Source organism: Podarcis tiliguerta (genome assembly GCF_965153285.1).
Source record: "Podarcis tiliguerta genome assembly, chromosome: 11".
Lineage (NCBI taxonomy): Eukaryota > Metazoa > Chordata > Lepidosauria > Squamata > Lacertidae > Podarcis > Podarcis tiliguerta.
Genome location: NC_139544.1, coordinates 13,294,448 through 13,314,991, shown reverse-complemented (window position 1 = coordinate 13,314,991; position 20,544 = coordinate 13,294,448). Strand labels below are relative to the sequence as shown.

Sequence of the window (20,544 nt, the reverse complement as noted above, 5' to 3'; positions counted from 1 at the left end):
GTATATCATTTCCTCAGTGTGTGGTGCAGGCCCATCATATCAAGTAAAATTGGCTCACTGACAGCTGTCAGCCTATGAATAGTTTGATTTTGTTGTTGTTGTTGCTTATAACAACTGCATAGTTGTATAACAACATTTCACCACAAAAAACTTGGTTTGTTTTAAATATGATCTCCTCAAGAGCTCCTGCTCTATTCTGGCAGCGAAAATGTGGAATGCATCAAATTTAATTTGAAATAGTTTCACAGCTCTTTATTTTACCGTTAAGATCCTAGACATTCATTGTTAATCGCATACTTTGTATTCTCATTTACCATTAAGTGCTGTACTTTGAACGTGACATTTCCGAGTGAGAGATGGGAAAGTTTGGATAACCGTTCACATTGGGATTGAAATAAATAATTTCCACTTCTGTGTTGTGTGAATGGGTGTGTTTTAAGCAATTCATAATGGAGTTTGTATCTTTTAAAATGCTTTCTAGGCCCGATTGGAATTTGGCTATTTAGGCTTCCACCTGTCCTTAGTCTCTATCCGCTACAAAAAACCACTCTTGTGTAGTAACTGTTATTATTGGCTCCAGATCCCCTTCATTATTAATTGTAAGCCGCTCAGAAGTTTAGAATTCCACCAGGACTTTACATGTGTATTTCTTGCTTCAGTTCTGTGGTATTAATAGTCTACTCCATGAGATAAAAGTCGTCTACTTCTAGGGAAACAAAACAGTTCAGTCTTTGCAATAAAGCACTTTTTGGGTGGTCTGCTCATATGAGGAAATATGAGAAACTGGTCATGAGAGTATTTCTGTTCTTATTGCAATTTGGGATGAGGGAAAATGAGGAGACTGTGGATGATCAGCTGTAGTCAACATGTGTATTGACTGTCTGTCAGAACTTATGCACTGGCTAAGGTAAAGGTAAAGGTACCCCTGCCTGTACGGGCCAGTCTTGACAGACTCTAGGGTTGTGCGCCCATCTCACTCAAGAGGCCGGGGGCCAGTGCTGTCCGGAGACACTTCCGGGTCACGTGGCCAGCATGACATCGCTGCTCTGGCGAGCCAGAGCCGCACACGGAACGCCGTTTACCTTCCCGCTAGTAAGCGGTCCCTATTTATCTACTTGCCCCTGGGGGTGCTTTCGAACTGCTAGGTTGGCAGGTGCTGGGACCGAGCAACGGGAGCGCACCCCGCTGCGGGGATTCGAACCGCCGACCTTTTGACCGGCAAGCCCTAGGCGCTGAGGCTTTTACCCACAGCGCCACCCACTGGCTAAAGGTTTGCTTAAATTCAGTGTTGTTAGCATCTTTCAGGTACCCATAATTTTGAGGCATCTGGGTGAGGGTAACTTCACATGGCCATGCCTTGTGTGGATATAGCTGATTGTCGAAATACTACACGTGAATATTCGATGTTATGTTGGAAGGGATTCCAGAAAACAGGGAATTATGTTCACATGTGGTGGGTGTGTGTGTAAATATGTACAATTTTTTTGGCAAAGTGTGTTTAAGGAGATAACAGAAATCACAGGGTTGAAGCTGACCCAAAGTCCAGAGGTAGCATTATTATCAATTTACGATGGGGCGGAAGGTTTGCAAGCTTTGACGGACTCACTCACAAATTTATTGACAGCTGCACACATTATTATAGCTAGGAAGTGGAAGCAGAATATAAAATGGAAGAGTGGTATAAAGAGGTGTGGGATATTAATGATAAGTTAACGTGTGCCATTAAGGTAAGACTGGGACTATGCAAGAGAAATTATTTTGAGTAGATATGGAGGATGATTGTAGAATTTGTAGTATTAAAATGGAAAGGGGTCAAACCATCGCAAGAGGTGTTGGAAGTTTTGGGAGGTTGGATCATTACAATGGAATGGTCTCGGTGGTGGGTTGCACATTTTTATTCTTATTTATTTATGATTACTTGGTCAAAATAAAATAAAAATCAAACAAACAAACAAATAAAAAGAAATACTACACATGCGATGAGTACACATGTGTGCATTTTGCCATGTCCTGTGGTTGCAGCTTAGCTAAGTAGAAATGTTTGCTGTTGTCTACAGCGCTTTCCCCATAGAAGAAAACATTGTGAAGAATGTCTGTGTGAAGGGACTCTGAGCAATTAATTGATAAATGTATTTTATAAAGCACCCAGACTTTGTTTGATGTATCCTAGCGCTGCAGAGGTTTAGGTGGGGTTTAACTTTAATTTTTTCTTTCTATGCTCTGTCTCGCCAAAATCGCTGTGGTAATGAATTGAAATCAGCCCTTGCATGATAATCCATTGGCGCTCCAGTCTAGATGACATGGAATGCATTTGGTGACAATAAAGTCCCTTCTGTCCCCACATCCTCCCCACCCAATACCAAACACTCACAAAAGTCTTTCAAGACTTTTCTGGTTTCTCTGATGCACCAAGGAGAAATAAAATACCAGCCATGTCCCTCCTCTGCTTCCTTTTAACATGTGCTGGAGTTTTGGCCGATGCAGCTGTGCTTTCTATGCGATGACTGTTTTTACCACTTAACAGTTCTACTTCTCACTTTTGTAATGCGAAAGGGTGGGGATGAGGGATGATTCTGTGTTCTGTTGAATCTGTTTATTTTCTGTTCACTTTTAAGGTAATAAAACTTGAGCTAACACAGTTACTTTTCCACTGGGCTTTTCCAGAGTTTTCGAAATACTTCCTTCATGTGCAGACTTTCCAAATGCAAGTCTTAAATAAATGTTTCTTTTGCAGAAAGGGCTGGGGAGACTGAATAAGATGATTAGCATTAGAAAACAACCCCAGTGCATTGAGGGTTGCAAGTGGCCTCAAAAACACCAGCATAAGTTTGATGTACAGTGGTACCTCGGATTACATACTCTTCAGGTTACACACACCGCTAACCCAGAAATAGTGCTTCAGATTAAGAACTTTGCTTCAGGATAAGAACAGAAATCGGGCTCTGGCGGCACGGCAGCAGCAGGAGGCCCCATTAGCTAAAGTAGTGCTTCAGGTTAAGAACAGTTTCAGGTTAAGAACAGACCTCCGGAACGAATTAAGTACTTAACCCGAGGTACCACTGTATTGCATGTGTTGATACATTTTTAAAATATGGATATTGTGTGTTGGCTTGAGCTCAGAAAGAAGCACCTGTGTCTCTGAACTCCTACCACGTCGTTTCTTGTTCCAGAACCTTTTTGGGTATTTATAGTTTGTTTCCACTTGTTTGCCCTTTCCTAGGCCTGCTTTCTTTCCTGCAAAGAATCCAACCCTCTCCTTCCTTTGTTTCAAGCCTTGTGCATACTGAAACAACAGGCGGGTTATAAGCTTTCTCCCAGTTCTTCTCTAAGAGGCGTTGCAGCTCCCTTTGGCCTGTGCATACCTGCTTTGCATCTAGAATCGTAATGTTGGCTGGAACTTGGTGGGTCATTGAGTGCAGTGGAACTCCCAGAGCTGGGAAATCATTTCAGTTGCCTAGGAATCAGCACTGCATTTTCAGGCATCTGGGATTTTTCCAGCAGTGGGATATCCTATACCTAAAATACCTCTGCCAGATGGCTTTCCCATCTCCTCCCAAAAACCTCTCGAGAAGCAGGTTTTGCAGACTCTCAAGGTAGTGTATTCCCTTTCTGTAGCAATTAGGATGAGATCTCCTTTCTTCTGAACTCATTGTTTCTCGCTGGTTTTCAGTTGCTTCTTCCTTTCTTCTGGTGTATTCGAAAACTCCCATTTCCCCTACGGCCTAAATAGACTGGGCCATGGCAGCTGATTCTGCTGATTCAGACCCCATTCATGTGCAAAGTGTGTCCAGTTTTTACATGAGAAAGGGAGCTGAGCAACTTCCCAACTCCTCAGCTGCTTCAGGCATGAACCAGTGGTGGAGTAGAGCTTAGATCAGACTTTCAAAGGTGGGACTCTTCAGTGCCTATGGTAATTGTTGGCAGGGAAAGGGCAGCCATCCCTTGCCAGCTTTCTCAGTTTATGCTAAACGTCAAGGAGAGGCAAGGATGGTAGCATTAGTAGACATCTACTTCTGGTTGTGAGTAGCTCACACAAAATATGCCAGTCTTGGGCTTGCTGATCAGAAGGTTGGTGGTTCAAATCCCCATGACGGGGTGAGCTCCCGTTGCCTGGTCCCTGCTCCTGCCAACCTAGCAGTTCGAAAACCTACAGGACTACCTCTCTCCGTATGCCCCACGGAGGACCTTAAGGTCCATAAATAGCAACACCCTAGAGGTCCTGGGCCTTAAGGAAGTTAGATTAGCCTCAACCAGAGCCAGGGCCTTTTCAATACTGGCTCTGGCCCGGTGGAACGCTCTGTCTCATGAGACCAGGGCCCTGAAAGATCTGATTTCTTTCCGTAGGGCCTCTAAGACAGAGTTGTTCCGTCTGGCCTTTGGCTTGGAATCAATATGCTGTCCATTGCTTTGGGCTGAAAAGTGGTATATAAATATATAAATAAATGCAAAGTAGTATCTACGTTTTTAAAATGTGCATGTTAATTGTATTCACACAATTAATATTGTATGTAATTTCGCCTTGGTAATTTTTAAAAATATTAGTAATATTTTAAATATTTTAAATACATGCCTCTTTAACGAATACTTCAAACAAACAACCAACCAGAAATAATAGTAGATATAGGTATGTGTTTGTGACAGGGAAACGGAGGGAAGTAATTCCAGGAAGGTGTGTTAAGAGATGTATTTTGTAGTTTTCAAAGTGTGTGCCTTTAAATATTTATCTGGAAGGCGCATAATTATTTTTAGTACACTGCAGCCCACAATTTGGGAACCTTTGTGGCACAATCTAGATGACAGTAGTATAATAGGTTAAAGGTTAATTTATTAAATACCTTAGCACCCTTAAAAATTAAATGTGAAGTGTGCAAGTGCTTAATGATTACCTGAACGCTTTTGTACTTATTGACTGAACACTGAGAGCTTTATTACTTTGTGAGATATTGGGTGGAATGCTGCCTGCAGATTTTTACCTTCTGTCTCCATCAATAAAAGAGCTAAATAGGAACTTGCTTTAAAAATAATGATATTGAAAAGACGAAAGCCTAAACGGTCACAGAAGGAAGCCGAAATATCATCTGTGAGAGAGCATGCCAGAGCTATGGGCCTGTTGTATTTCGATCACCATGCACAATTTTGTGTCCCACAAGCATGGATGCTTAAAGAAGTGCCTTTTTGTTGGTCCCAGAGGTTGCTGCGCAAAACCTCGCCCACCAGACAAACGGTTTCTGGCAAACAAATTGTTCGTAGCTCTCGAGATCCTGCTGTTTTGCTTGGTTGTTGGGGATTCATATGGAACTTGTGGGGGTGTGCTATTCACATATCTGGCTTCCCACCCCATGCATGGAAATTTCCTGGGAAATACATGTATGCACTCCTAAGTTTTTGTGCTTGAAAGGTTCGGCTGGAGCTCTTTTTGCAGCCAGCTAAGAGTTCCATGCGAATGCAATTGAATAACCCTTGTGTTGTTTGATTTTCCTCCCTTGCCATCTGGTTTCTCTCTGTCTCTCTTCCTTTCAGGATAAAAAGTGTTTTTTCAGCTAACATTTTAAATGTCAGGCATGTCATCTGAACATTTAACTTGCTCTGAAACTTACTAATGAAATTTGTTTTCATGAAGAGGGGCCCTGTATCCTCGTCCGCACTTTTCTCTACTGGAAGCTGTAGACAGGTTAGAATGGCAGGAATGTAGTATCTGTTCTTTCATACTCTAATATTAGTTGAAGGCTCATTAAATTATAATATGGCAGTTAGGTTGCCTCGATTACCTGTGCCTCTTTCTGCAACTTAATTATCAGGCCAGAACTTAAGCCACTTTCTCAGCATACTTGCGGCGAACACTTTCTTAACCATTGGCTAACTTTTGTGTTTGTTTTTTTAAAAAAAATTCTGGTACTTGAAGACTTAAGGAAGTTAAACAAGTTAAAAAAGAATTTAAGGGAAAAATGGTAATACAAAAGATGTGTTGGGACAGGCAAAGGCAAACTCGGCCCTCAAACTTTTGCGGTTGCTTAAAACCAGTGAATTAAGGCTGCAGAATTAAAAGAAAGAACTGGCTTCAAAAACAGGGTTGGGAAGGTAAAAAGGTGGTTTAACAGTTTCATGGAGAATGAAGGGGAAGCCCCCATGGCGGTTAATGTAGGGCAGGGGTAGGCAACCTAAGGCCCGGGGGCCAGATGTGGCCCAATCGCCTTCTCAATCTGGCCCACGGACGGTCCAGGAATCAGCGTGTTTTTACATGAGGAGAATGTGTGCTTTTATTTAAAATGCATCTCTGGGTTGTTTGTGGGGCATAGGAATTTGTTCATTCTCCACCCCTCCAAAATATAGTCTAGCCCACCACATTGTCTGAGGGATGGTGGACTGGCCCATGGCTGAAAAAGCTTGCTGACCTCTGATGTAGGGGAATGGCAAGGGGATTAACAAGACCCCAGTTGTTTATATATAGAGAGAGAGATAGTATAATGACTAAGGCTGCAATCCTAGGCACACTTCCCTAAAAGAAGTCCCATTGAATATAGGAGGGCTTGCTTCTGAGTAGCCAGGCACAATCATTGAGCTGTTAGGGACTGAACTGTGAATCAGGAGCAGTGTAGTTCTTATCGAATCTATTCATAGAATCATAGAATAGAATCATAGAGCTGGAAGAGACCACAAGGGCCATCGAGTCCAACCCCCTGCCAAGCAGGAAACACCATCAGAGCACTCCTGACATATGGTTGTCAAGCCTCTGCTTAAAGACCTCCAAAGAAGGAGACTCCACCACACTCCTTGACAGAAAATTCCACTGTCGAACAGCTCTTACTGTCAGGAAGTTCTTCCTAATGTTTAGGTGGAATCTTCTTTCTTGTAGTTTGGATCCATTGCTCCGTGTCCGCTTCTCTGGAGCAGCAGAAAACAACCTTTCTCCCTCTTCTATGTGACATCCTTTTATATATTTGAACATGGCTATCATATCACCCCTTAACCTCCTCTTCTCCAGGCTAAACATGCCCAGCTCCCTTATTGTTCACCAAGTATTAATGAACACAATGTACTAGGAAGTCTCTGGGACGTGGGTGGCGCTGTGGTCTAAACCACTGAGCCTCTTGGGCTTGCTGATCGGAAGGTTGGCGGTTTGAATCCCTGTGACGGAGTGAGCTCCCATTGCTCTGCCCCAGCTCCTGCCAATCTAGCAGTTTGAAAGCATGCCAGTGCAAGTAGATAAATAGGTACCACTGTGACGGGAAGGTTAACAGCATTTCTGTGTGCTCTGGTTTCCGTCACGGTGTCCCATTGTGCCAGAAGTGGTTTACTCCTGCTGGCCACATGACCCGGAAAGCTGTCTGTGGACAAACACCGGCTTCCTTGGCCTGAAAGCAAGATGAGTGCCATAACCCCATAGTCACCCTTGACTGGATGTAACCATACCTTACTAGGAAGTTTTTCTATGCAAGTGTCAAGGAAACAAATCTATCTCTCATTTCAGGAAGACTTCCAGAAGTTCTTGGTGGATTGTACACTAAGCAATTACACTTTTTCAAAATGTACCTATTTGAGAAATGGACTGTGATGGTTTTTTACTGTTTTTCCTCCTCCTGAAACAGTTTAATATGTGTGTCCAACCTATTTGCCTCCTAAGTCAGGGAAGACAGATGTTCTCATTCCCATTGGGAAATTAGTCTCCATTCATTTTTTTGTCAGCCACGAAACTGGTCTGGGAATTGTTGAAGTCCTTCCTATAATACTATTCCATATGTTCAGCAAAGTATTCACGATAGGATCTTGCAAGATGGTCATTGGAATGTTTCCATTGTCTGTAATAAATTTAAAAACTGTAATGCCAGCTACTTTTTCAACTGATTCCATGGTTATGTATTTCATAAATATATGTAGGTACTTCTCTTGAGATGTTAAAAAGCACTACATGTAAAACTGGGACAGGAGCTACGTAGAGATATTTATATTTAGTTCAGTCCTGGTTTCTTACTTTTCTCTATTAAAGTAGAGGAAACTTGGTGCATTTTAGACTGCAATCCTTTGCACACTTTCCTGAAAGTGAAGCTTAACTGAACTCAGTGGGCCTTACTTCTGAGTAAACATGTACATGCAGTGGCGTAGCGTGGGGGGTGCAGGGGGGGGGCCGGCCGCACCGGGCGCAACATCTGGGGGGGCGCGCGCTCGCACTTGCAGCTCTCTGCCCCTACCTGGCTCACTCACTCTCTCTCACTGCAGTGCTGGCTGTGCGAATCCGATCCGAGCCGCCGGGTCGCCGCCCACTGTGGAGGGGAGGGTGCCAGGCGTGCGGTGCGGTGCGGAGAGAGAGCGAGGGACTATCTGGGGGAGGGACAGTGCAGCGGGGGGGGGGGGCGCAAATTACTTGCCTTGCCCCGGGTGCTGACAACCCACGCTACGCCACTGTGTACATGTACAGGCTTGTATTGTTAAGGAGCGCATACTACGAAACAAATCATCCTCCATAAGCCCTGCTGAAGGATGGCGTATAAATCTTTTAATAAATACATCCCTGGAAGAACTATATTGGATTCTTGATGTTGTTTTTCATTTTTACTTACATTTCCTAACTTACAACTACTGCCTAAGGGACACAGATTTTTGTGTAGGTAACATTGCAAAAGAAACAAGTTACGGAGGAAGAAATGTTAAGACTACATTTGCAAAATGTTAAGATTCGCAGAGATTAAGCCCTGGTAGTTTTCTTTTTAAATAACACAAATTGTACCAAGTAGTTACAAAGTCTTATTTTATCTGATTTGAATAATATACAAGAGGAAAGGGCTAATAGTAAAATTATATGCTCTATAAAGTTGAGTTGGAAAGCTTTGTCTTCAGTTTCAGATTAATCTGCCTAATTACCAGGGTCCAATAAACCACATTGTGAACTTGAGTCCTACGCCATAATATTCCACATTTTGGCTAACCCAGCAGTATTCTGTAGAAGGCCCATGTGCTGTTCCATGTGATTTGAGGGCTTTTTCTGTATAACCCATAGACTACACTGTGTAGTCCTCTGGTCTGGTCACTCAGAGCTCGATCTGCTAAGAAGCTGGTGTGACAGACCACCCAAGATGGAAATGTCTGTTCCAGTTGTACCATCAGCTGCATTTCATATGTGACATTCAACTCACAGACCTCGAGAGTACGTTTTATTATTGCATAAATTGCCACAGCACAAAATGGTAGGCGGCCAGAGCTATTTCATGTGGGATATCTTCTATGCCATTTCAGGAGCCTTTTTTGTGTGAATATTACTTGGGTCCTGGTGGAGTCTAGAATTAAAATAAATGGAAACACAAGTGAATGATGCCCTATCTCCCAAGTGAAAATATGCCCGGACACAAGCTTTTCAGAATTACAAATTACTTCATCAGATGAGCACTGTAATGAATCACTAGAACCATTTAATAGACAGGCTGGAAGATATAGGGGTTTTTTTTGCCTACCATTTAGCTCCTTTCACAGCTCAGTCAGCATGCAGGGAAATATTTGGCACGCTAATTTTCTGGCATTGTTGTGGACATAATGTTTTAATTATTGTTCTGGAAATTTTAAAATAACACAGTCCTCTCGTGTGGGATTAAAATGCACTTCTCAAAGTGGCTTACAGAATACTGGGAATATACACAAAATAAGACATTAGCAACCTGAAAGAAAGGATAGGACAATTTAGTGAGGAAGAAGTATGGAGGGGGTACAAGGGTCTTGTTTCGATGGTCTCCCTGATGAGCCCCCTACCTGGCTTTTTTTGGGGGGGGGGGGTTGCTTCTGGCAGCCCAATTTGCAACAGAAGAGTTGTAGTCCTTGGAGGATATAAATGGTGGTGTGGTAATATTTATTCATTTAGTGCTCTCCCTGCATGCTTTGTATAAAGATTCCCACCCTCAAGTCCTCACTTTGTTCTACCTTAATATCTTTACAGTGATGAGCCCCAAAGTTTTGCATCTTAAAATTTGAGATTTGAGTTGTCTAGCTGGAATTTCTATTTCTGTGCCAAGACAGTCTGCAAAGGTTATCCAGAGTTTTATCCTTTGTTGTGGCTGTGGGGATCGAGGAGGATAAGTCTTCTGGGTTGTCCATTGACTTCAGCTGGGAGGGATATCTCATAATTTGCACACACTCTTTTGAAGGCTTAGTTATACCATTGCCAAGGGTAATTCTGCGACAGCAGAGAGTTTGCGTCTCTCAAAGGTGGATTCTTGGCAATCTGATCACCCACCTAGCAGGTATAGCTCTTAACAAAAAATTAGCTCCGTAGACGAGTTAAGCTGTTGAAAGCAATAAAGCTAGGAACAACAGTGTTTTAGTGGTGATATTTGGAGTAGACACATTAAAATATTTTGTTGTGGGGGTGGTGGTCCTACTCTGAGTATGAGGTTGGATATCACCCTAGCTCTTCTTTGCGTTTGTAGAAATGATACTATTGCCCCAATCCAGCAAGGGTAAATGTAGCTGTATTAGGAACAGTGTCTCAGGACTGCGAAACAGTGTTTCAGGACTAGACCTTTGAAACATACAGTGGTACCTCGGTTGTCAAAAGTCTCAGAAGTTGAACGTTTCGGTTTTCGAACGCTGAAAACCCGGAAGTAAATGCTTCTGTTTTTGAACACGCCTTGGAAGCTGAATGGCTTCCGCTGAGCTTTCCCCCCAATTGTCTCCACTGAATTTGCAGACTGCCCTTTGCGCCTTGGTTTTTGAAGGTTTTGGAAGTCGAACGGTCTTCCGGAACGGATTACGTTCAAAAACCAAGGTACCACTGTATTTTATTTTAGTAGTAGAAACTATGCCAATCCTTTCTGAGGAATTTATTAACTAACAAATCCGTTTTTAAAACAAAAATGTTTACACATCAGTGCTAGTGTATAGAAAATAAAGATACAGAATCAATATATCTATTGTAAGAGGGAAAGAATAACCTCTAAGATTCTTCTGATGAATAATCCAATGCAGTGTTGTCCTAGAGGGATTAAAAATATTACAGGAAAAACATGTCAAGTTTTGCTTGAGGATATTTTTCATTTATTGCTCTGCACCTTGCTGCACAATCAGTTATAGAGAAAAATGGCAAAGTCATTTGACTGTTGTGTACATTTCTGTTAACTGTCTACTTTCTATGCCTTCATTTTGAAAGGGTTTCGTTCCATTGTTGTTTTTAATTTTTCATTTGTAAAGATTTTTTATTTTATTCCTCCACAACTCAGGAATGAATGTGGGGATTCAGTTACATGGAGAACTTTGTGTATGTTAGATGTCTGAATCGGGAATAAATCTCCAAAATGTTATTCTGTGCAAAATAAAGTGGTTCTCTGTGACCATGTGAATAGGATCCTTAATTGCAAGCAATGAAGTTGCAGTGGTACCTCGGGTTAAGTACTTAATTCGTTCTGGAGGTCCGTACTTAACCTGAAACTGTTCTTAACCTGAAGCACCACTTTAACTAATGGGGCCTCCTGCTGCTGCCACGCCGCCAGAGCACGATTTCTGTTCTCATCCTGAAGCAAAGTTCTTAACCTGAAGCACTATTTCTGGGTTAGCGGAGTCTGTAACCTGAAGCGTATGTAACCTGAAACGGATGTAACCTGAGATGACACTATACCTTCTCAGACCTAGGCATATCTCCAGGGATAGGGAATTCACTTAATCGTAAGTTTGATCTTTAGAGTAGGGATGGAGAATCTATATGGTCCTCTGGGTGTTGCTAGACTTCAATTCCTATCAGCCAGCACAGCCTGTGGTTAGGTAGGGACGCGTGGGTGGAGCTGTGGTCTAAACCACTGAGCCTCTTGGGCTTGCTGATCAGAAGGTCGGCGGTTCAAATCTCCGTGATGGAGTGACCTCCCATTGCTCTGTCCCAGCTCCTGCCAACCTAGCAGTTCAAAAGCATGCCAGTGGGTTTGAGCCCCACATTTGGCAAAAGATTCCTGCATTGTAAGGGGTTGTGCTAGATGACCCTCATGGTCCCTCTCAAACTCTATTCTCTGATTCCATGAAACCAATATCCCCCACCATGCATTTCATCTATTCTTTCACACATCACATTCATTAACATTCAAACACCATTCTGCCTCAACCCCATTTGAAACCTCCCATGTACTCACAAAAACATATACCAGCCGACATCCAAAAACATGACATCCATTCACGTTTGAAATCTACAAATATCCCCTGGCTTCTGTTGACTGGCTTCCAAAGGTGAACTTCCATCAGCCGACATCCACAAACATCTGTCTGCTTTAGCCTTGTAGCCCCCACCAACTTTCAAATCCAAAAGCCACTGGCTTCCATCCACCAACATCCGCCAGCTTCTCTCAGGTCCATCGTGAGACATCCACCAGCTTCCAACCACAAATACCAGCAGCCTTCAAGCAAGCAAACTTGACTTATTATCGCTCCCTAGCATCCCACTGCCAGAGGATTGCCTCCTTCCATTCACCAGTTTGCTTCCTCCAAGTGGGAGAAACCTTTGCAGTGCTGAATGTTACATCCATTGCCAGGTGTGTCCTGTTGGAAATAAAAAAGGGCTTTCCTCTTGGCCTGCCTGTATATCCACTCAGTTGCCGAGTGCTTTTGTGACATCACAAGAAACCCACAGCCAATGGCAACAGCTGGGGAGGCATCATCTTCATTGCTTTGAGCCTCACAATGGCGGGTGGACCTATCAGTGATTGTGTGCTTGTTTGTTTGGGACATGGGTGGTGCTGTGGTCTAAACCACTGAGCTTGAGCTCACTGATCGGAAGGAAAGCAGCTCGAATCCCCGCAATGATGTGAGATCCCGTTGCTCTGCCCCAGCTCTTGCCAGCCTAGCAGTTTGAAAGCACGCCAGTGCATGTAGATAAATAGGTACCACTGCAGCAGGAAGGTAAATGGCGCTCTAGTTTCTGCCACAGTGTTCCATTGCGCCAAAAACAGTTTAGTCATGCTGGCCACATGACCCAGAAAGCTGTCTGTGGAAAACACCAGCTCCCTCGGCCCGAAGTGACATCTGTGTCACAACCCCATAGTCACCTTTGACTGGACTTAACCATCCAGGGGGCCTTTACTTTTACCTTTATGGTCAGGTATTATGAGAATTGTATTCCCGCGATTTATGGAAGGCTACAGGCTTAGGGACTTGAAACTAATGCAGCAGAATAGTGATATAACAGAGTTTCCTGGGCTGCTCCCCATTCAGAAATATCCCAGTATTTCGAAAGCTAGCATGTGAGGAAGGAGGTTAGCCTGCCTTTCCACATGAAAATTTTCTACTATTTATTCAATTTATACACCTCCCTATACCCGAAGGTCTCAGGGCAGTTCACAAACAAGACCACAACATATAAATTCAAACCAAAAACAATAACCCAATTACCCCCCCCCCCAAAAAAAAGAACCACATTCTAAAAGGGCATAGGATGTCAATCAGATCAACCAAAGGCCTGGTTAAAAAGGAACATTTTTGCCTGGCGCCTAAAGGTGTATAATGAAGGTGCCAGGCGAAGTTCCCTGGGGAGAGCAATCCATAGACGGGGAGCCACTGCAGAGAAGGTCCCGTGAGGAGGAGGAGGCACATGAAGAAAGGCCTCAGAAGATGATCTCAGGGACTGGGTAGGTTCATACAGGAAGAAGGAGTCCTTGACGTATTGCAGTCCTGAGCTGGTTTTCTGTTATTTTGCTAGATGTGTACATTGTCTCTCAAGAGCCATTCAGATGGTGAGACTGTTCCTGGTCTTGTACAATCCAGGAGAAGCTTTACTACTTGATTCTGTTGATTTATATAGATTGGCACCCAGTCAGGCACAGTTGTAATGTCACTTTGACCGCAGTGTAACTTGCAACCTCTGCATCAGGCAGGGAAAATGTCATTAATTTTCTTGATAGGCGACACTTCGGGAAAATGTAGTTGAGTATCCCTTGAAAAAATATTTAGCATACGCGGTGGGAGGCTGAAATCCAGCTAGTATTTCCAGAAATGCTACCTGTCCCATATGCAGTGCCAGTTTATTTACAGAATATTCCTGTAGGGTCTCAGTGTGTGGAAGAGCTGATGGCAATAGGGAAGGAAAGGCTTAGAATTGCTAAGCCTTGGGGAGACAGGCTCTGGGACAAAGGAAGTCTGTTCCAAAGAGACAGGTTTCACTTTAACTACAGTATAGCAAACCGCACTGCAGGCTCTTAAATTAAAAGTAATTCTGGAACTAAATTCCAGGACTTTTGTCCAGCTTTAAGTATGCAACTTACCATATTTTTTGCTCTATAAGACTCACTTTTCCCCTCCTAAAAAGTAAGGGGAAATCTGTGTGCGTCTTATAGAGCGAATGCACGCTGCGCAGCTATCCCAGAAGCCAGAACAGCAAGAGGGATAGCTGCTTTTGCTGCAAAGTGATCCCTTTTGCTGTTCTGGCTTTTGGGAATCAGAATATTTTTTTTCTTGTTTGGCTCCTCCAAAAACTAGGTGCGTCTTATGGTCTGGTGCGTCTTATAGAGCAAAAAATACAGTATCTATTATTATTATTATTATTATTATTATTATTATTACTGTATTATTATTATTGCTGTAGCTTCCATGCCCTTAATGTGAGGACAGTAAATTGACAGTAAGTAATCTAAAAGACTAACACGATTATACACCAGAATATTTAAAAGGTAAAATATATAGACGTTTACATAAGAAGCTTGATGATCAAGATATGAGAATTAGATTATCTGTGTCCAAAACAAAATGCAGTGTGGATATCATAAATCTAGCAGAACAGTGAACATCTGTTAAATTTTAAAACATCACATGTGAACACTTTGCCAATAGAAAATAGTTCTGGTGAAAGTTATTCTGGTCACCTTACTATTTTGGGTGTCTTGTCAAGTTGCTGGTTTTAGAGAGCAACTGTCTGATCAAATGGTTTGCAGAGCATGAGCTGGTGGCTATTATAGAAATAATATGATTCTGCAGGGACATATTAGAGGAGTGTATGTGTTTTAAAGTAGGGGTTTTTCTGTTTTTGTTTTATACTTAACTAAGTGCGAACATAACTTCCAGTTCAGTATTTATTGAGCGCTTCACTTTGGGGGTGAGGAACCGGTGACCTGCCAGATGTTTTTCGACTGTAACTCCAATCTTCCCCAGTTAGCATGGCTAATGGTCACTGATGATGGAAGTTGCAGTTCCAAAAGATCTGGAAGGCCAGAGGTTCCCTACCCCTCAGCTTGGATGTCCCTGAGCTTAGCCCTGGATCCTGTACTCATTAGGGGGGTGTTCATGTTTCTCACAGTGTGTATGCATTGCAGAGGGAGGTTGTGTCTGTTGGAAGCACAATTCAAAGTGTTGGTGCTGACCTTTAAAGCCCTAAACCAGGCACCCCCAAACTCGGCCCTCCAGCTGTTTTGGGACTACAACTCCCATCATCCCTGACCACTGGTCCTGTTAGCTAGGGATGATGGGAGTTGTAGTGCCAAAACAGCTGGAGGGCTGAGTTTGGGGATCCCTGCCCTAAATGGCCTTGGCCCAATATAGGAGCATCTCCACCCCCATCGCTCAGCCTGCACACTGAGGTCCAGCGCCGAGGGCCTTCTGCTGGTTTCCTCACTGCGAGAGAGGGCCTTCTCGGTAGTGGCATCTGCCCTGTGGAATGCCCTCACATAAGGTGTCAAGAAAATAAACAGCTATCTGACTCTTAGAAGACATCTGAAGGCAGCCCTATTTAGGGAAGTTTTTAATGTTTGATGTTTTATCGTGTTTTTAATATTCTGTTGGGAGCCGCCCAGAGTGGCTGGGGAAACCCAGCCAGATGGGCAGGGTATAAATTATTATTGTTGTTATTGTTGTTGTTGCTGTTGTTGTTGTTGCCTGCTCCTTCAGCACTGCTGTGAATAGGGCCTATGTGTATAGAGCTGCTCCACGTATTTGGAAACACTCAATTGTTTTAAAGTCCCTGAGTGCACACAGGAGCTCATATAGGAACTTTTCACACTAATGCCTAATCTGGGGGTGGTGGGAAGGCCAGTGTTAGAAATTATCCAGGCGCATTTTGCTACTGGCGCGGGTTCTATGTGGAGAACTCTGGATTCCAGGTTGGTGACTGACATTTTCATTTGGGTGCCCTCACCAGCTTCCTTACGCAGAAGAGCTTATTTACTGTGTTTATATCCCACATTTTTCTCCAAGGAGTACATGGTTCACCCCCCTCCTCAGCTTTTGTTTTTTAAATAATTTTTATTAAAGATTTTCCTTGTTTACAAAAGTACATGCATTGTCTCTTTCTTCAGGTTGTGTTTTCTACAGATTGGATTTTTAAAAAAATAATTTTTATTAAAGAATCCCCCTGCTCAGTTAATCCCTACAAGGACTCTGTGAAATAGGTAAGGAGATTGTGACTGACTCTAAAGTCACCCAGACATCGCAGGTCCTAGTCCAACACTCTAACCACTGCTCCACCCTAGCTTGCCTATCAGAAGGTTGGCAGTTCGAATCCCCGCGACGGGGTGAGCTCCCGTTGCTCTGTCCCAGCTCCAGTGCAAGTTTACTATTATTTCTACTATTACTGCTATTAAAATTTGAATACTGCCCTTCATCCAAAGATCACAGGCCAGTTCAGAACATTACAACATGAAAACAAAATACAGTGGTGCCTCACAAGACGAAAAGAATCCGTTCCGCGAGTCTTTTCGTCTTGCGGTTTTTTCGTCTTGCGAAGCAAGCCCATTAGCGGATTAGCGGATTAGCGCTATTGACAGTTTAAGGGCTAAAAACTGCTTTTTAATGCTTAAGGGATTAGCGGTTTTGCTGCTAAAATGCTTTTAGCAGCTTAGTGCTTCAGAAAAAGGGGTTTTGGAGCGGAAAAAGAAGTCAAAATTTTTCGTCAATTTTCGTCTTGCGAAGCAAGCCCATAGGGAAATTCGTCTTGCGAAGCGCCTCTGCAAACGGAAAACCCTTTCGTCTTGCGGGTTTTCCGTCTTGCGAGGCATTCGTCTTGCGGGGCACCACTGTATATGAGGTTCTTATTTCAGGGTTGCTATTAAAAAACCTTAAAGAACATGAGAGGAAAGAAGTAACAGAAATGATAGGATCAGGGTCATGTGCTGAGCCCCAAATTTGGCAAAAGATTCCTGCATTGTAAGGGGTTGGGCTAGATTACCCTCATGGTCCCTCCCAAACATGGTTTCCTTATTCTCTGAAACCTACATCCCTCTTCCCATGGGTTTCATCTATTCTTTTACACATCACATTCGTGAACATGCAAACACCATTCCGCCTCAACCACATTTGAAGCATCCCATGTACTCACACATATTCCAGCTGACATCCAAAAACATGATATCCATTCACATTCGTGCCCTGGCTTCAGTCCACAAATATGCACTGGTTTCTGTAGACTGTCTTCAAAAAGGTGAACTTCCATCAGCCAACATTCACAAAAACCAGTCTGCTTCAGCCTTGTAGCCTCAACCAAAATCCAAATCCAAAAGCCACTAGCTTCCATTCACCAACATCTGCCAGCTTCTCTTAGGTCCATCATAGGACGTCAGCCAGCTTCCAACCATGGATACCAGCAGCCTTCAAGCAAGCAAACTTGCCTTATTATCTCTCCCTAGCATCCCACTGCCAGAGGATTGCCTCCTTCCATTCACCAGTTTGCCTCCTCCAAGTGGAAGAAACCTAGGCAGTGCTGAATGTCACATCCATTGCCAGGTGTGTCCTGCTGGAAATAGAAAAGGGCTTTCCCCTTGGCCTGCCTTTATATCCACTCATCTGCCAAGTGCTTTTGTGACATCACAAGAAACCCACAGCCAATGGCAAAAGCTGAGGAGGCATCATCTTCATTGCTTTGAGCCTCACAATGGCGGGTGGACCTATCAGTGATTGTGTGCTTCTTTATTTGGGACATGGGTGGTGCTGTGGTCTAAACCATTGAGCTTGGGCTTGCTGATCAGAAGGTAAGCGGTTCGAATCCCTGTGATGGGGTGAGCTCCCGTTGCTCTGTCCCAGCTCTTGCCAACCTAGCAGTTAGAAAGCATGCCAGTGCAAATTGATAAATAGGTACCACTGCAGTGGGAAGATAAATGGTGTTTCTGTGCACTCTGGTTTCCGTCACAGTGTTCTGTTGTACCAGAAGCGGTTTAGTCCTGCTGGCCACATGACCTGGAAAGCTGTCTGTGGACAAACGCCGGCTCCCTCGGCCTGAAAGTGAGATGAGCACCGCAACCCCATAGTCGCCTTTGACTGGACTTAACCATCCAGGGGTCCCTTACCTTTACCTTTTTTATCTAGAGTACTTCTGTTATGGGGCAGTCATATAAATTAAGTAGGTACATGGATATGGGGAAAGCAAAAAGGGAAAATACTTTCCTTTAAGCTTGCATTGGTTATATTCTGAATTGTTTTATTTGATGTTTTAGTGTGTTGTAGAGCGCTTTGAGTTTTTTCCCCTTTAAAATATATAGTAGCATAGAAATGAAACTAATAATAACCATAACAAGAAACTTCACTGGAGGGGAAAAAAATGGTGCCTAGACGTTCTGTTGTGGCCACTGCAACCTACGTATAAGAAGCCATTTGGCGATTAGCTTAGTTTCTGTCACTGGCTGGAAGGCATGGTTGGCAACAGTGGAGAGTTGCCAGCATGCCCCATTCTTACCCCCTTTCTCGAGTGGGCACTAGAACACCACTATGTGGGTGGTGTTATCCTGCACTGGCTTCAAGAAGAGGAAAATATTATTCTTTAACTGTGCTTTGAAACTGTTCAGGTTCATTGGTATTGTTTAATTTTAGAAAGCAATGCATTTTAGTAATGGAAACTCTTCCATGGAAAAAAGCATAGTAGTGGGAAAATTTTCCCATCCCATGTCTCTGCACTGTGCACTGTGTTTCCCCCAAACAGCTGAATGACCACAATAAGACCCCTTAACATCTATAGTTAGAGAAAAGCGTGTTTAGGTTAAAGGGGAAATTTTCCAGGGAGCCTTGAGCCTGGATACCTCTTTGCTTTAGATATTGAGCACAGTGTGAATCCAAGAAAAACCTTGTTCCTGAGCCAGCTGTGTCCTTCCTCTCTAGATGAATCTCGTGGCAAGTTGTAACCTTTGAAATGAGGTATGTTACCCAAAGGAAAAGGGAAGGCTGCGGAGAGAAATTAAGTGAGGTAGAGCACGACTATGTTTGCTGGGGCCAAGCCAAGTAGAAAAGTGGATGCATGTCAGAAGTGATTAAAGAATTTTTCACTGTAACAGCACAGCCCTTGTATAATGGTGACGGAATGAAGGGAGCCTAATAAGGAAAAAAACAAAAAAACCAGATTTGGACTGAGCATCATTATGCATTAATTGGCTCTAAACCATGGATTAAATTGTTCTTTAAAAAAATAAAAAGCATTTCCCCCTTAATAATTTTAAATACAATGTTTTTGTCCAAAATAAAGTATTATTATTATTATTATTATTATTATTATTATTATTATTATTATTTATATACCACCCTATACCTGGGGGTCTCAGGGCAGTTTGGGGGGGGGGGGAGAATGCCACTCTAGTTTTTTGCTATTATGTGACAATGGAACAAATGAAAATGGCAATTTGAGGAGGGGTAGAATCTCAATAAGTGAATTATTTGTTTATAATTGCTTCCTTCTCTTCAATATTTGGACTAAGAGAGCACCTGGAGAATCAGGCTAATATATATTGAGCACCTAGTATATTGGGCTTTGTACCTACTCAGTCACTGAGCTTTCACAGCATACTTCCTTACTGCAGGGAGTGCTATTATAACAACATAAATGGGATTGATCACATGTATGTCTCTAACCAAGCTGGTCTTTTACTTCTTTGGTGATCACTTGTAGCCGAGTAAGATTGTCTTCCATAAAAACGGTCTTAACTGTGGGTCTGTAAGTTACTGTGGAGGCCAATTCTGGATCCACACACCCTTCCACAGTGGGGACAGAGGTTTCCGGGTGGGAGTTGATCACGGTGAGGGTTTGCCAAGCGTGCCTTCCTCTTAGCGCCTTTCTCCCTTGTGCCCCGAGTTCAAGCATCTCCAAAGCCCATGACACCTTTGGTAAAGGCTGTTCTCCAACTGGAGCGCTCGCAGGCCAGTGTTTCCCAGTTGTCGGTGTTTATACTACATTATTTTAGATTTGCCTTGAGAGAGTCTTTAAACCTCTTTTGTTGACCACCAGCATTACACGTTCGGAATAGAGTAGTTGCTTTGGAAGACGATCTTCAGGCATCCGCACAACATGTCCAGTCCAACGAAGTTGATGTTGAAGAATCATTGCTTCAACACTGGTGATCTTTGCTTCTTCCAGTACACTTGCATTAGTTTGCCTGTCTTCCCAAGTGACATGTAAATTTTTTTGGAGACGCCGTTGATGGAATCTTTTGAGGAGTTGGAGATGGCGTTTAGAAGTGGTCCACGTTTCACAAGCATACAGTAAGGTTGGTAGTGCAATAGCTTTGTAAACAAGCATTTTGGGTTTCCCTGCGAAGGTCCCAGTCCTCAAACATCTGCACTTCAGTCAGAAGAAAGCCGCACTCACAGAGCTCAGGTGATGCTGGATTTGGTACCGCCTTTCTGGCA

General features: G+C 43.2%; 1 protein-coding gene and 1 long non-coding RNA gene across 2 annotated transcripts in view; both read left to right on the top strand.

Annotated features, from left to right (window-relative positions):
* Positions 1 to 20,544, top strand: part of ROR2 (receptor tyrosine kinase like orphan receptor 2) — a 158,737-nt gene that overhangs the window by 19,243 nt on the left and 118,950 nt on the right. The window lies entirely within an intron of this gene.
* Positions 17,803 to 19,404, top strand: LOC310660114. Its single transcript, XR_014503205.1, has 2 exons — positions 17,803 to 17,906; positions 19,027 to 19,404. It is a non-coding gene; the product is annotated as an uncharacterized lncRNA (long non-coding RNA).